Source organism: Tauraco erythrolophus, chromosome 19, assembly GCF_009769465.1.
Source record: "Tauraco erythrolophus isolate bTauEry1 chromosome 19, bTauEry1.pri, whole genome shotgun sequence".
NCBI classification, from domain to species: domain Eukaryota; kingdom Metazoa; phylum Chordata; class Aves; order Musophagiformes; family Musophagidae; genus Tauraco; species Tauraco erythrolophus.
The window spans coordinates 8,297,308-8,309,922 of NC_141483.1; the positions used below are offsets into that span (position 1 = coordinate 8,297,308).

General features: G+C 43.5%; 1 protein-coding gene across 1 annotated transcript in view; it reads right to left on the bottom strand.

The window, feature by feature from the left end:
• The window catches only part of FBRSL1 (fibrosin like 1), a 399,203-nt gene that overhangs the window by 87,017 nt on the left and 299,571 nt on the right, over positions 1 to 12,615 (bottom strand).

Here is a 12,615-nt window from a genome sequence, read left to right on the forward strand (position 1 = left end):
CAACACTGTGAAACACCAAAAGATGATTAGAAAAAAAGTCACAAGGGGAATTACGGATGGTCATGTGTCGAAACCATTGGTCTGCATTTCCCAGTGAAAATTTCTAGGTGCAAAGTGAAAAGATGCTTAAAATCTGCTATCAAAAACATGACCATGAATTATCAGTGTCAGGAAACCCATGTGAAGAAGGCTTTGAAAATCATCCACTTAAAGAAAAATTGACCTGTCCCTAGCCACATAAGGAAAAAAGAGGAAAAAAACTAAAGTTATTAAGTGGACTTGCTACATAGCCTGAAGACCAACACCACTGGCTCTGATGGACCAAGGTGTAAAAGGTAATTGTGGCGTGAAGGGCCCTCTGTGCAGAACGCGCCGCTGCCAACCACCACGCTTGAGTGTGTCAAGCCTCGTGTCCCAGATGCTCTCAGCTGGAAAAGTACAAATGAGCAAGGAGGAAGCTCCAGGATGCCACAGCAAAACAACAGTCCTCTGGGATAAGCAACACAGAAGGCTCTCCCTAAATACAGCTCTACCTTTATACCAGTAACCCAATGTACACACAGAGACAGAGTTATGGGATGGCGATGTGCGGAGGAGCAGTACCTGTGTAACCACCATCCTGCAGACAAAACTCTGCATTTCATTTACACAGCTCATATCCACAACGCATCGTAAACAGAGCCTCCCAGGCATTTACAAGGCTAGAAAATCAAAACTGCAGTTTGGTCAGAAATATGAAAAAGCCTTGGTGGCTTCACGAAGCCAATAGCCCCCGATGGAGGCTGAACCAGCAATTCCTTCTTGGGCTTCCATTGGAAAAAGATTAGAGGCACATTAGATATAATATACCCATATGCTTTGTTTTGCTAGCTTTTTGGTTTGCCTTTTAAGAAAAGAAGAGCAAGATAGAAACTTCCCCTCCAGCATATTAAAAGTAACAAATTTTTAAAAATTATTAACAAACACTAACCTCAGATCATTAGCCAACCTGGCAACAGACCAGAGAAAATTTATAGCCGACGTGCAACATCAGCTTTCATCCAGAAATGCTAATTTCAGTAAAATGAATAGTGTGTGGGCTTTTCATACTGCTTTGCATTTGGCTCCTCACAGCCCTGTTTAAAGCCTGGGAACCGGCCATATAGTTAAACTGCACAGATGTTCAACAATCTGTACTTGTGTTAATTACCCTAATGTGAGCAGAAACTCAACAGATCCCTGCTAATGAAGGAGAAAGTTTTCCAGTGTGACTACCGTATGTTTCATTGTCACTGTATTACCAAGCTTCTCCCCCTCCTTCCTCTGCCCCCCCACTCCCATTCTCTCCATCTCCTTTGCATTCACATCACCCTCCTACCTCAGCATGCATGAATTGGACCAACTAATGACTGTGTATTCGCAACATGGCAGACACCATTAGGCTGATCGGAGGTGCGGCTGCTGAATTTTAACAGGCAATTTTAAACAAGGTAAGAAAAACAGATTCATCACGCTCCCGATGCTCTCATCCCCACCCATCTGCCATACTTCTGCCCTTGCCACAGCTCAAAAACACTCGTGAAGTGCAAATACACTTCCCCCTCCGTAAAACACAGAAGCGTACAAAGCAATGCAAATAGATGTTGCTGGGCAATTACTCGAGATGGAAGCCGGGGAGCCGGGTGCATCCGGGAGGACAGACTAACAAGATGGCTCAGAAGCAAGGCTGGAGTGCAGGCTTGGGGAGAGGGCACGCCACTGCGCCTGGATGGGCAGCACGGTCGCCAGGACGGGTGGCGGGCGATCCCGTCTGCTGCTGCCCTACCAAGAAGCGAGAGTTGCTGCATTTCACTGCGGGAACCATGAGAGCAGCAAGTCGTGTGTTCAGCTGCGCACAGGAGGTAAGTCGGGGTTTCCAAAGGGCACGATGGCAAAGAGCAAAGCAACGCTCAAGTGATCAGTGCTGCCAGTAGCAATGAACCAACACTGCTGCGCAACTTAACCCGGCATTAAAACATACTCGACCTCCGAAGAACTGCTTCTCCCTCTGAGGATCTCACTTTCTCTTCCAGCATCTCTCTGCCCGGCTCCCTGCTGCCAATCACCACCTCCAGCCACTTCTCTCACAGCAATCTGCTCGGTAAGCAGAAGGCAGAGGGGGCCGGGTGAGGGCAACTGACTCACCCCGTTAAGCCCCAGGTGACCTCTGAACGATACCAGCCCCGGCCTAAGCCAGAGTTCACATCTCTCAGGTGCCACCACTTCACAGTCAGGCCAGTCTTCACCAGCAAATTGCATTACAATGACCCTCATGGGAACAAATGTACTCGTTGTGCTTGACTTGACTGGCAGGCTCCCCTCTATGGAGAAAGTGGGGGGAAAAGCAGTCAACTTTGCTCATTTATTGCATCCATCCTCCTAGCTCAGCCTCCTTTGTCGTTCACAGAGCCAACAACTTGCAAACTCAGAGACAGAGTAGCAGCTCCTGATCCGGGGAATCCGGCCACACCACGTCACGTTTCACCCACACTGTTCCACATCCCTCCTCTGTGCTCAGGACAGGGCACTCACTTCCAGCTCTCCACCCGCAAAAGCTTGAGGTCCCTTACAAAAACCTTCTTCTTCATGAATTGAGACGAGATGGGGGAAAAACGTCAGACAAAAAGTGAGGAGGGGATCCAGCATAACCCAGAAAGAGTTGAAAATTATTTAGAGAGCACTTGGCTCTTTTCTCCTACCTCTTCATCATTAGTACTGGAAGTAACACAGCTGTCTAATGGCAACTTCAGGCACCCATGGGCCAGTGAAGCAACATTTTCCACACTTAAATAACACTGAGCTGATTTAATTACTGCACTTAATAGTAACAAAAGATGTCTCAATTTAATCTTCAAACGGCCCTCCAAGATCAAAACACAGCTGGCTGGATAACAAGATGGCCTAGGCCAGCAAACAAGTAGGTCCAATTTGTTCAAGAGCTGCATCCACTCCTCGGTATGAAAGGCCAAGGAACACTTGTGTGTCGAATGAATCAAAGAAAGCAGCACTGCCATCGCCCCCCTCCCTTCCCACCCGACTTTTGTTATACAGAAAAAAAAAGGCAGCTGATTCATGGGTAAAGAAATGCAACATGATAAAAGAACAAATGATGATGTTTGGGAGAGAAAGAAAAGTAGTAAGAACCAAGATTTAACAGGTTTTGTTTTTATAATCCTTCAAGATGATTAGGAATGAATGAATCAGATTAAAATCACATGGGGACAAAGGAAGGTCTCTAACTCTTTTGTTTTTCTTTCCCTACAGGACAGAAGGGGACCACTCATTAAGGAAAGCCCTCAAGACACAGCTACAGTGAGGAACAATCAAGCTTGCCCCCCCCACCCCCGCTTCAAAGTGTCTGTTAGCTGTGTTTGGGCAAGAAAAAGTTGGGAGAAATTAACCACTTACTTCTACGATTTTATAATTGTCCATACTGAGTTGTGATTGTTACTTTTTGCAAACTATTCTGAGAAACGTCCCTCTCTTGAGCAGCTTCAATGCATGCTCCCGCTGACACCATGGTTGGGTCTCTCCAGGCACCTTCAAGGAATTTTCAAGCTTTTGCACATTCCATTACAGCTACACATGGAAAAGTTAAGGCCGAGCTTCCAGCCACTGCATCATTTCTGTGATCCCCTGAGCGGCAGAGAAACCTAAATAAACTTTCGTGTTGTACACAGGATGTAGCATCCCAGCTCCCTCTTCCAACTATTCATAGTAACACAAGGGGCGCGCAGCCTACTTTTTGATCTTCTACTAGTATTAATTACAAACAAGTTTGCTAGAAGTCAGTTTCTTGAGCTTCATGGACTAACTTTGGATTGACAACGGTCTGTGGGATATTGTTGCTGAAAGCTTAGAAGGTTTTTTCTAAGCATTTTTCCCAAACTTTTTCTCTTGATAGAGAACTATGATTGGGTAACTTAAGTGTTCCAATTTTCTTGGAGCCCTGGATCATGTTTTTGGGGATTATGGTTTCTTTGGTTTCTGTTTTTCATTATCTACAGAGCTTACTCCATCGATAGCAGTTCTTAAACAACAGATGATGTCATTGGCCACCGAACCATGAATTTGGAAGACTGAGGAAAAAGGGGAATTTGCTACAACTCTGGTGACTCTCCTCTCCCTGGTGTGTGACACAATAGAGGAAGATGATGTCCATGTTTACAATGACCAGGGTCAGACAATGCAGTGGTTTGCACAAATACCCTGGCAGGCATGAGACATCTAACCAGAGAACCACAGAGTCACTTAAGCAGGAGGGACTTTGAGAGGTTATCTGGCTCAACCTCCTGCTCAAACAGAGCTAACTTCTATGTTCAAGCAGGTTTCAAGGGGCCTTGGTTAGCTGAATCTGAACGCAAATTTTGGACTAATTCCCTCTCTGTTCATTTAAATACCTTCCTTTCCCAGTGACATTGACTCTGGATAGACTTGTACTTTTAAAAACACATTATTTTGCAATAAATGGGTGAAGAAGGACTCATTGCTTCAATTTACAATACAACCTTCATACTGATCTGTGCTCAGGCTCAGAGAATGAACCTTCATACTTCAAACTAGCTGGGTTCAGACCTTTGAATAGCAACTGGGAACAAAATTTCCCCTCTCTCTGCCCAAACGGTTTCATTTAAGCAGGGTTGAACCTTAGCTTAAAACCACTTTCCCGATCAGTTTAAGTTCTAGATCAGTAACAAGGGATCTTGAGGAGGCACTCGCTGCTAAAGTTCGAGCAAGCGCATGTTTCCAGTTTGTCTGTTTGTTTAAGTAAGCGACAAAGACGGGGGGACCAAAAGCAATGCCCTTAACTAGAATTCACAAGTGCAATCAACTAGAAAATCTCCCGCCCGCTTGCGAGGAGGGAGTCAGACTTTCTCAAAGCCTGAAAGACGGCTCTGCTCAACGCTCGGCAATACGTACAAAGTGCCAAATGTGAAATCCTGACCCTGCTGCCGTCAGTGACAAAATTCCCATACATTTCCTCAGGGCCAGGATGTTCAAACCTGTTCAGACAATTCATAAACCACAATTTCAAGGGCACACCTTTGCATGAGATTCCCAAGGGCCTTTTGAGTTTTGACTTAAATGCCTGGATTATTTTTACAATTCCAGTTATGGGTTCTTTGTTCGCAGGGAGTTAAGGAATACAAAGAACACAGCAAGAGAACAATGGAGGTATTACTATGCATGATTTGTCTTTAAAAAAATTCTCTTTCTTTTCATGAAGTTATAGATCCAATTTCAGTCTTTATTATCACTTTGCCATGTGAGAAAGTGGTTCTTAATTTTAATAAAGGAAGGGAGCTTCATATTTCAACAAGAGCTAAAACGCTTCCTGCAATACAGGAGGCGGAAAGCTCTGCTGCTAACAGCTACCGCAGGCCAGATTCAGGGAGGGAAAGGCAAATAATCCGTCCACACTGAGTAAATAAATCTTGTCTAGGACATACCTAATGGTGGGCAGTAGCCCAAAGGCATCTTGTCCGATGAGGTAATTTCTGCCCCCTCCATTTTAAGGGAAATTAAGAGCTTGCTCTGCCAAGCACATATTAAAATTTCACTTATCACCAAACTTGGGGTCGAAGCAAGTACGTATCCTACAGCAGTCTATGGTACATCACTGGACTAATAAAAATCTTTCCACCATGTTAACCAATCTGGAGAAGGAACCATACACATTTTGCTAAGATTTCAAAGTAATCTTCTCTTTCAAATCTACTTTGCCTGTAAAAAGGAGTCTGTGGTATATTTAAGGAGTTTCTCATCTAAAACTTTGCTGTATTCCATTTTATGTGAAGAATGACAAATTTAATCCAATTCAGAAAACAAAAGTAAGTGTCCCCCAATTCACACAGGCTTGTGCAGTCATCCTTGAAAAAAAAAAAAAAAAAATTAGAGGCCCACCACTCCCATTTCATGCTACTACACAAATTTTAAAACAGAAATGCTAGCTGTGTTTGGTTAGCCGAAGCTCCGGATCTATTCCAGTTTGAAATGCATTCTGGAAATTCCTTTTCCTCCAAAGATGACCAATAGCCCTATTATTTTACAGCCTTTCCCATTAGACTCTGTTTACACTAGTGCTGGAGCCATAATAGAAAAATATATCTTTAAACATAGTCCTCACTGGAAAGAAGTAAACATAGTTTTGTAAAATTATTTTTAATATTGTTCCATCTCTGTCTGTTCTGGCAAAGGAAATGAAGTTAGTTGTAACCCGAATACCAAGAACCGCGTTTAAGCATGACCCACGTGGCAAGCAAGACAAAGATTCCATGCAACATACATTAAGCAGCTGATCTGCTTTTGTCCGGTGCGGCGTTTGATGCACCTCTGCACGAGGAGCAGCCCTGCACCAGCGGCGGGGCGGAGAAGTGGAGCCCCTTACCTGCTGTCGGGGCCCATCTGCTCAATACGAACAAAAAGCAAAATGAGAGAAAGCAGTTCACACCCCACAGCTCTCTAATATTTTTACCTTTGTTTTTAAAAGGCTGAAATATTTAGAGTTTTATGGAGTGAAGTGTCATCTCCTCTAGTCCAGGTACCAACAGGCTGCTTTCAGCCATGCGCAATCTCTTCTTTCACTCCTCAACCTCAGCGAGTACGACACGACAAAACTGAAGGAAACACAGAGCTCTTTGCAAAAGACCCAACCTGGGCTGCAGATACATGGTCATGCAACCAACCAGGACTGTGTACAGTGGCAGTATTCTCATTTTCCACTCAAAAACCTCAGGCACAGGCAGGTGAGGTGTGCTCCCAGCAAGGCCGTGCCAGAGAGGAGCACGTGGTACAGTCTCCTGCCCTGGGTGTCCCAGCCACTGGCACGCGTACCCGGGCATTTTACAGAGCTGCAGGAGTGTTAAGAGTGTTACTCATTGTTATTCATTCTATACTCTGAATCTCAGCACAAAGAAAAAAGTAACCCTAAGAAATTGGGAGCCATGTATGGTAGACATTTCTACTGAAATAGTAAGAAGAAAATCAGCAAGACGCCTCCTGACAAATTTCAAGCCAGATCCAAAGAGAGAAAGGGAGAAACTGAAGCAGCAGAAGCACCTAGCGTTTACATCTTCCAACTCTCCTGCATACAATTCCCAGCAAAGTGACTTAGCCACGATGAGCAGGACTGCAAGACACAGAAGCGAGACACAGTGTGTTTTTACGATTCTTTTCAGGTAGCCGAGTACGAAATCCCTGCCCTTCTCTCTCCTCGGGCCATCCATCTTTCACAGGTGATGGAAAGCCACTCTCCCAGCGGGTGGTCCTGCTCTCGCAGACCTTAATGCTTAATTGCCACAAATCAATTCCAACCTCGATGCTCAGGCTGCTGCTACCCCGTCCCCCTTTCCACTCCTTTCTCTTTACACTGATGGCAGCCCAGGATCCTCTCGTGTTACTAAATCAATCTTTGGCCACAGCACCTTGGAAAAACAAAGAGGCAGCACCAGACGCCACTCGCTGTGGCCAGCGCAATGAGTTGACACCACGCAGGAAGATCAGCCCCCAAAAAACGTCAACTCCGTGTCTCTGTGCGTGCACGCACGTGTGCGCACACACATGCCTCCTATTTTATTTTTTTGTTCAACTGGAATTAATCAGGAACGATAAACACTGTTTGTCTCCTGAAAGCAGCAGTGGGGGGATGAAATATGCCTCTTAAGCTTATCAGCTTCAGTGCCACCGAAGAGAAAGCTGGCTTCTAAGCCCAGGGATAATGGGCTGTCCTTTCAGGAAGGTATCAGAGGTCTCAGGAGAGGGAGACAGCACAATAGTGTGACCTTCAGCTAATAAAGCCCACCCTAGAGTCCAAAGAAGCTTGGGGAATATTGACAAAAGTTCATATTTACAACAGCCTGGACTCTTTCCAGATACCATTACCAGTTTAGAGAGCTGCAGCCTCTGTACGTATACTCACACAGGCTTTCATTCTGCCTCTTCCTTTCTTTCTTTGTTCCCATGCTGGCAAAAAAAATTAGTCAGAAAATGGCAATTCTTCTGCTAACAAGGCCTCACCAGCATCTTCTTTAATGAAGAGAGTTATTTAAAATTTCAATTTCAACCTCAGCGCTATCCTCTACTTGAAGGAGATTCAAGGCCTCTTGCAAGGATTCTCAGTGCGTCATCATGCTCATCAGGAAGAAAGCATATGTGTTTTTGCGGAAAATCTGCTGATGTATTTATAATTCTTTAAACAAAAAGGCAGCCAACATATTGTAAAATGAGAAGTTTGGGTTTTTTGGTGATTTTTTTTTTTTTTTTTTTAAATAGGCACTGGCAATCAATGCAGCCTCAGTCAGAAATACAAAACCAAAGCCTTTTCAGGCAGAAACTGATCCCCCCCCCCCCCCCCCAGTCTGCGTTGTGGTTAGCAAAATGACGTTTAGCCCATAACCAGTGTGCATAGGCACGACTGGAATACAAATAATAAATAATATTTTAAAAGCTGTTCGTACAGTGAAAAAAGCCAATTTCAAAACATAAAAACTGTTTGAAGCAAAAGTTTCATTTTTCCACCTCCTAAAGTAGTTCCAAAACAAATACATGAAAATAAAGGTTCGGAGGAAATCTGTTTCAAAGGGTAATTTCACTGAAATCAATATTAAATCTGAAAACATTTAACGGAAATAACATTTTCAGTGACAGAACTGTTTCGACTGCACTTTTTAACCCAGCCATGCCAGTCTGCCATTTTTGTTTATCTGCCTCTTAATTCAGCTTTGCCACTCTGAAAATAACCTTGCTGGGGTTCAAAAGGGATGCAAAAACAGGAATAGGTTAAAACTTCTCCCAGTGACATCTTCTAAAAGGTGCCTCTATATCTTGGTGGTCTTGTTTACTGTGCCGGTACTTAGCAGGCAGGAAGAAGGCTGAACAGACCTCTACAAAGAGCACTAATTTCATGCTTTTGCTTTCCAGTGAAGAACCCATTTCCACCAACAGCTACAGTTAAGTTGGCTACACAGATTCACAAGTAGTTTTCCAGTTTCCTAGAGTTTTGGCCCAAGCCTGCATTTTATCTGTTCTCCTTATCCCATCCAGCCATATTCACTGTCAAGAGAGCTCAGGTGATTGATTATAGCCTCCCTGAATTCAAAGTAGTCAAATTAGACATTAATGTTGTGCTTAATATGCTCACACAAACAAGGTCATTGGTTGCATCAAGACTAATAGGAGATGACACACACTGGGACTGCATGGCCCAGGGGACTGGCAACACGATGGAAAGTCTTTGGTTTACAGCCACTATTTCAAAATCAAGCCTGATCCTACCGACACCATCCCTGTAAAGACTGTTCGGCAACACGGCTGAGATCCACTCACAGCACAAACGCAGGGCAGGAGCAATCAGTCCTCCATAACCTCAGGACAGAGGCACTGCTATCGCCTCTACTGCACCCAAATTTTGATCGCTGTCAAGATGAACTACCCTCTGTCCTTGCTCCCAAACGTTGCTCCAAATTACATTCGTCCTCCCTCTAGAGGTGAGCTAACAAAATCAATAAGCAGTACTGAATTTAGGAGGTGGTGTAAAATACCCAAAAAGAAATATAAAGAGTCCTAGGAAGTCGATAGTGCCATCAGAAAGGTGGAACCACGTTCATCTTGGAAAAATATCAACTAATTCATCTGTGGGGAAATAACACAGAACCATGATACTCTGCAAGAAAGAGAAAGTTGGAAAAGTGAAAGGTATTGGGTTCCTCTAGCAGGAACCTGTAGCTCTGCTTGGAAAGCCAGTGCCCAGCAGAGTGAAATACCCATTACCAGCCCACCTGAGGGCATGGGGATGGAGAGCAGACTGCTGAAGCAAAGTAAATCATTATTCTCTATGGATAAGAGAAGGTGCTACAAATGGTAACACACAATACTCTGCACTGGTTTCCCAGACCATCTTTCTACACGCTGTTTCAAGGATGTGAGGTTATGTCTCCTGGCTGCCACCAAGGCCCTAGCTAAGTGCTTTTCATTGCCTAACATTTAAACCAGAATTGTTCTATTCATAATAACAGCAAGTTCCTATTGAGAAGCTCCAGCAACACTGTGTCTGGTTGTAATTTTATACCTGTTTTCCATGGCAGAACCCCCTGGCTCTGAGGAAACCATGGGGTATTAACTGTATCCCAAAGAAACAGGCAGATCCAGGACACATCTTCCACTGTGGTGGATGGGCAACTGCTCTGAACTGCTGCCCTCTTCACTTCCAAATCCCAAACACTCAGAAAGTCTCACTTTCAGGGTATGATTTTAATAATGAATATTGGAGATAAAAGGCTGAAAAAGTTTTGTCTTGAGAAGGTGTGGCTGTCCTGGGTGCGCTCTCCTGCACCCTGCCTTTGAGCACTAAAATGAGAAACCTAAACGACCTGCTCGTGTTGTTGCATGACGTGGTGCACGACACTGTCTTCCTCGAGCCAAGAGGTTAAAAAAATTCAGGGCATGAAATTGCAAAGAATTAAGACTTAATATCAGCCAAGACGGCGACTGGATCTCAGAGGCCTGTCTCCTTCTGAATTCCTCCTTGCTGCCGTGACGTGCTCACACTGAAAATTTTCCCTTGAGCAACTGCCTGACTAAAATACAGCACACCCTTACCATAAAGCCCTTTGTTAAAGCATCTTTGCCATAAAGCTGCAAAACCTTGGCTCCCAAGTACATTAAATCCTTATAAACCTGCCTTCATTTTAACCGCGCAGTATTTCAAGACACAAAGCGCTTCTTCCGAGAGATAGCACTTTAATGAGGAAAGGGGTAAAATATATAAACCAAACCTCATTATAGCATAATTTCTAGGAGACAAGCATGCTGTTATAAAAAGAAGCCATGGCAATTGCATTTCACATGGCTGGAAGATTTAATACTTTTAAAGAGTCACTGCTACTTTCAGCCACGGTGGTGTTCTGTTTTGAACATAACAGAAAGCTACCAGAATTATGGGTCTGCTGTCAGCTATATATTTCACATTCTGTAAACTGTTGCAAAAGGTGGATTCAACTCTACTGCGTGCTCACAAGAGGTAACGTGGATTGGACAGTAAGGGACTGACTACAAGTTACGGTGTATACTTTTACCTTTAAACCTCTGCATTCTTAAAGGTTGTTGCTTTAAACCTGATGATGTAGCAGGAACATGGCAGATTACCCAACCAGACCCAATTCATACTGGATTGAAAGCATTTATAACGATACAGCTTGTTCATGTGTTAACAACTAAGTCAAAGAAATCCAGAAAAAAAACACACTGCAAGAAAAATCTAGAGTACTGACAGACAAACAAAAGTGATGTACTAACACTGTTTAATACCACCTGTCAGAGAAGCCAGGGCTACTGGCACATCAAAGGGGCTGCAATTAGTTTCAAAAAATGGGAATACTCCATTTTTTTTAAAACATGAGAAACTCAGTTGCTTTCTACAAAACAACAAATGGAACAAATCCTTTGTAGCCAACTAGAAAAAACTGCTCTCCCAAAGAACGAACTATCTATCTATCTATCAAAGGAGCATCCTGAATTACATTGGTCTGGAAGACTTTTAAACTTCATCTAATAAAAAAGCCACTGATCACAGTTCTTCCACATTAGTCTTCCAGTTGTAACTTCTGAAATGAAAGCTTATCAGTGATTAGGTATTTACTACAATCATGTAGAGAAAAATAGTGAAAAAAGATGAGTGTAAAGGTCACCAGAAAAACAATATACTTCTTTTCTAGGGGAGGGAGGCAAACAAAAGAAACAAACACCCCAAACCCCCAAAATAATCCCAGCCCAAACTCAACAACAGCAGGAGGAACGCACTTCACAGCAGCTTTGACTTGAAGCACACGTAACACTGACTGATGGATACTGAACGTGAAGACACCAGTGGAAAATTAAACCAAATCAAGCACCAAAATTAGGACATTTTTTTTTGTGTTTCTTGGTACTACTTTAGAAAATTATGCAAGAAGGATCAGAATTTCAGCAAATGATCATTTTAGCTACTGTCACAGATCTGGGTCAATAGCAGGGTAAAAAGCTGACAGGTAACTGCTGCCTATAACCTGGTTAGAATAAGCATTTCCTCTTATCTCTTTGCTGTAGCTCATAATGAATGAAATTCCAGACTGAAGGGTGCTTGTTCTCCCTGATTACCAGAAGGTTTGACACTCACTACATGGCTATGGCGATGGAGTAGCACTTCTGACTGCAGTTCTCAGAGAGGACATCTGAAGAGAACATAATACACCAATCTTTTTTCTAAATAAAAAAATCGACAACCCTTGCCTTTGGGTCTTGTTTCTGAGATACCTTTATAATTGCCATTTCTACTGATGTGGCTCTTCTTTCCATGCTTACAGTAAAAAGACAACAGGTTCCTCCCTCATCATCACTCCCTTGTAAGTCACAAGAGACTTTTCCAGCAGGAGAAGACAGCAGGCTGGGTAAGTCTGAGTCAGTGTGACACAAATTATCACAGGAGGTCTGGCACTAAGGTAACCCAGCCTAGCACGTGCCTTCCCTTAACTCAACTTTAACATTTTTCTGCTTGGCTGTGCAACTAAACGTCAAGGAAGAAGATAACTGCAAGCAAGCAAGTGCATGTGCTACTTTTGTTTT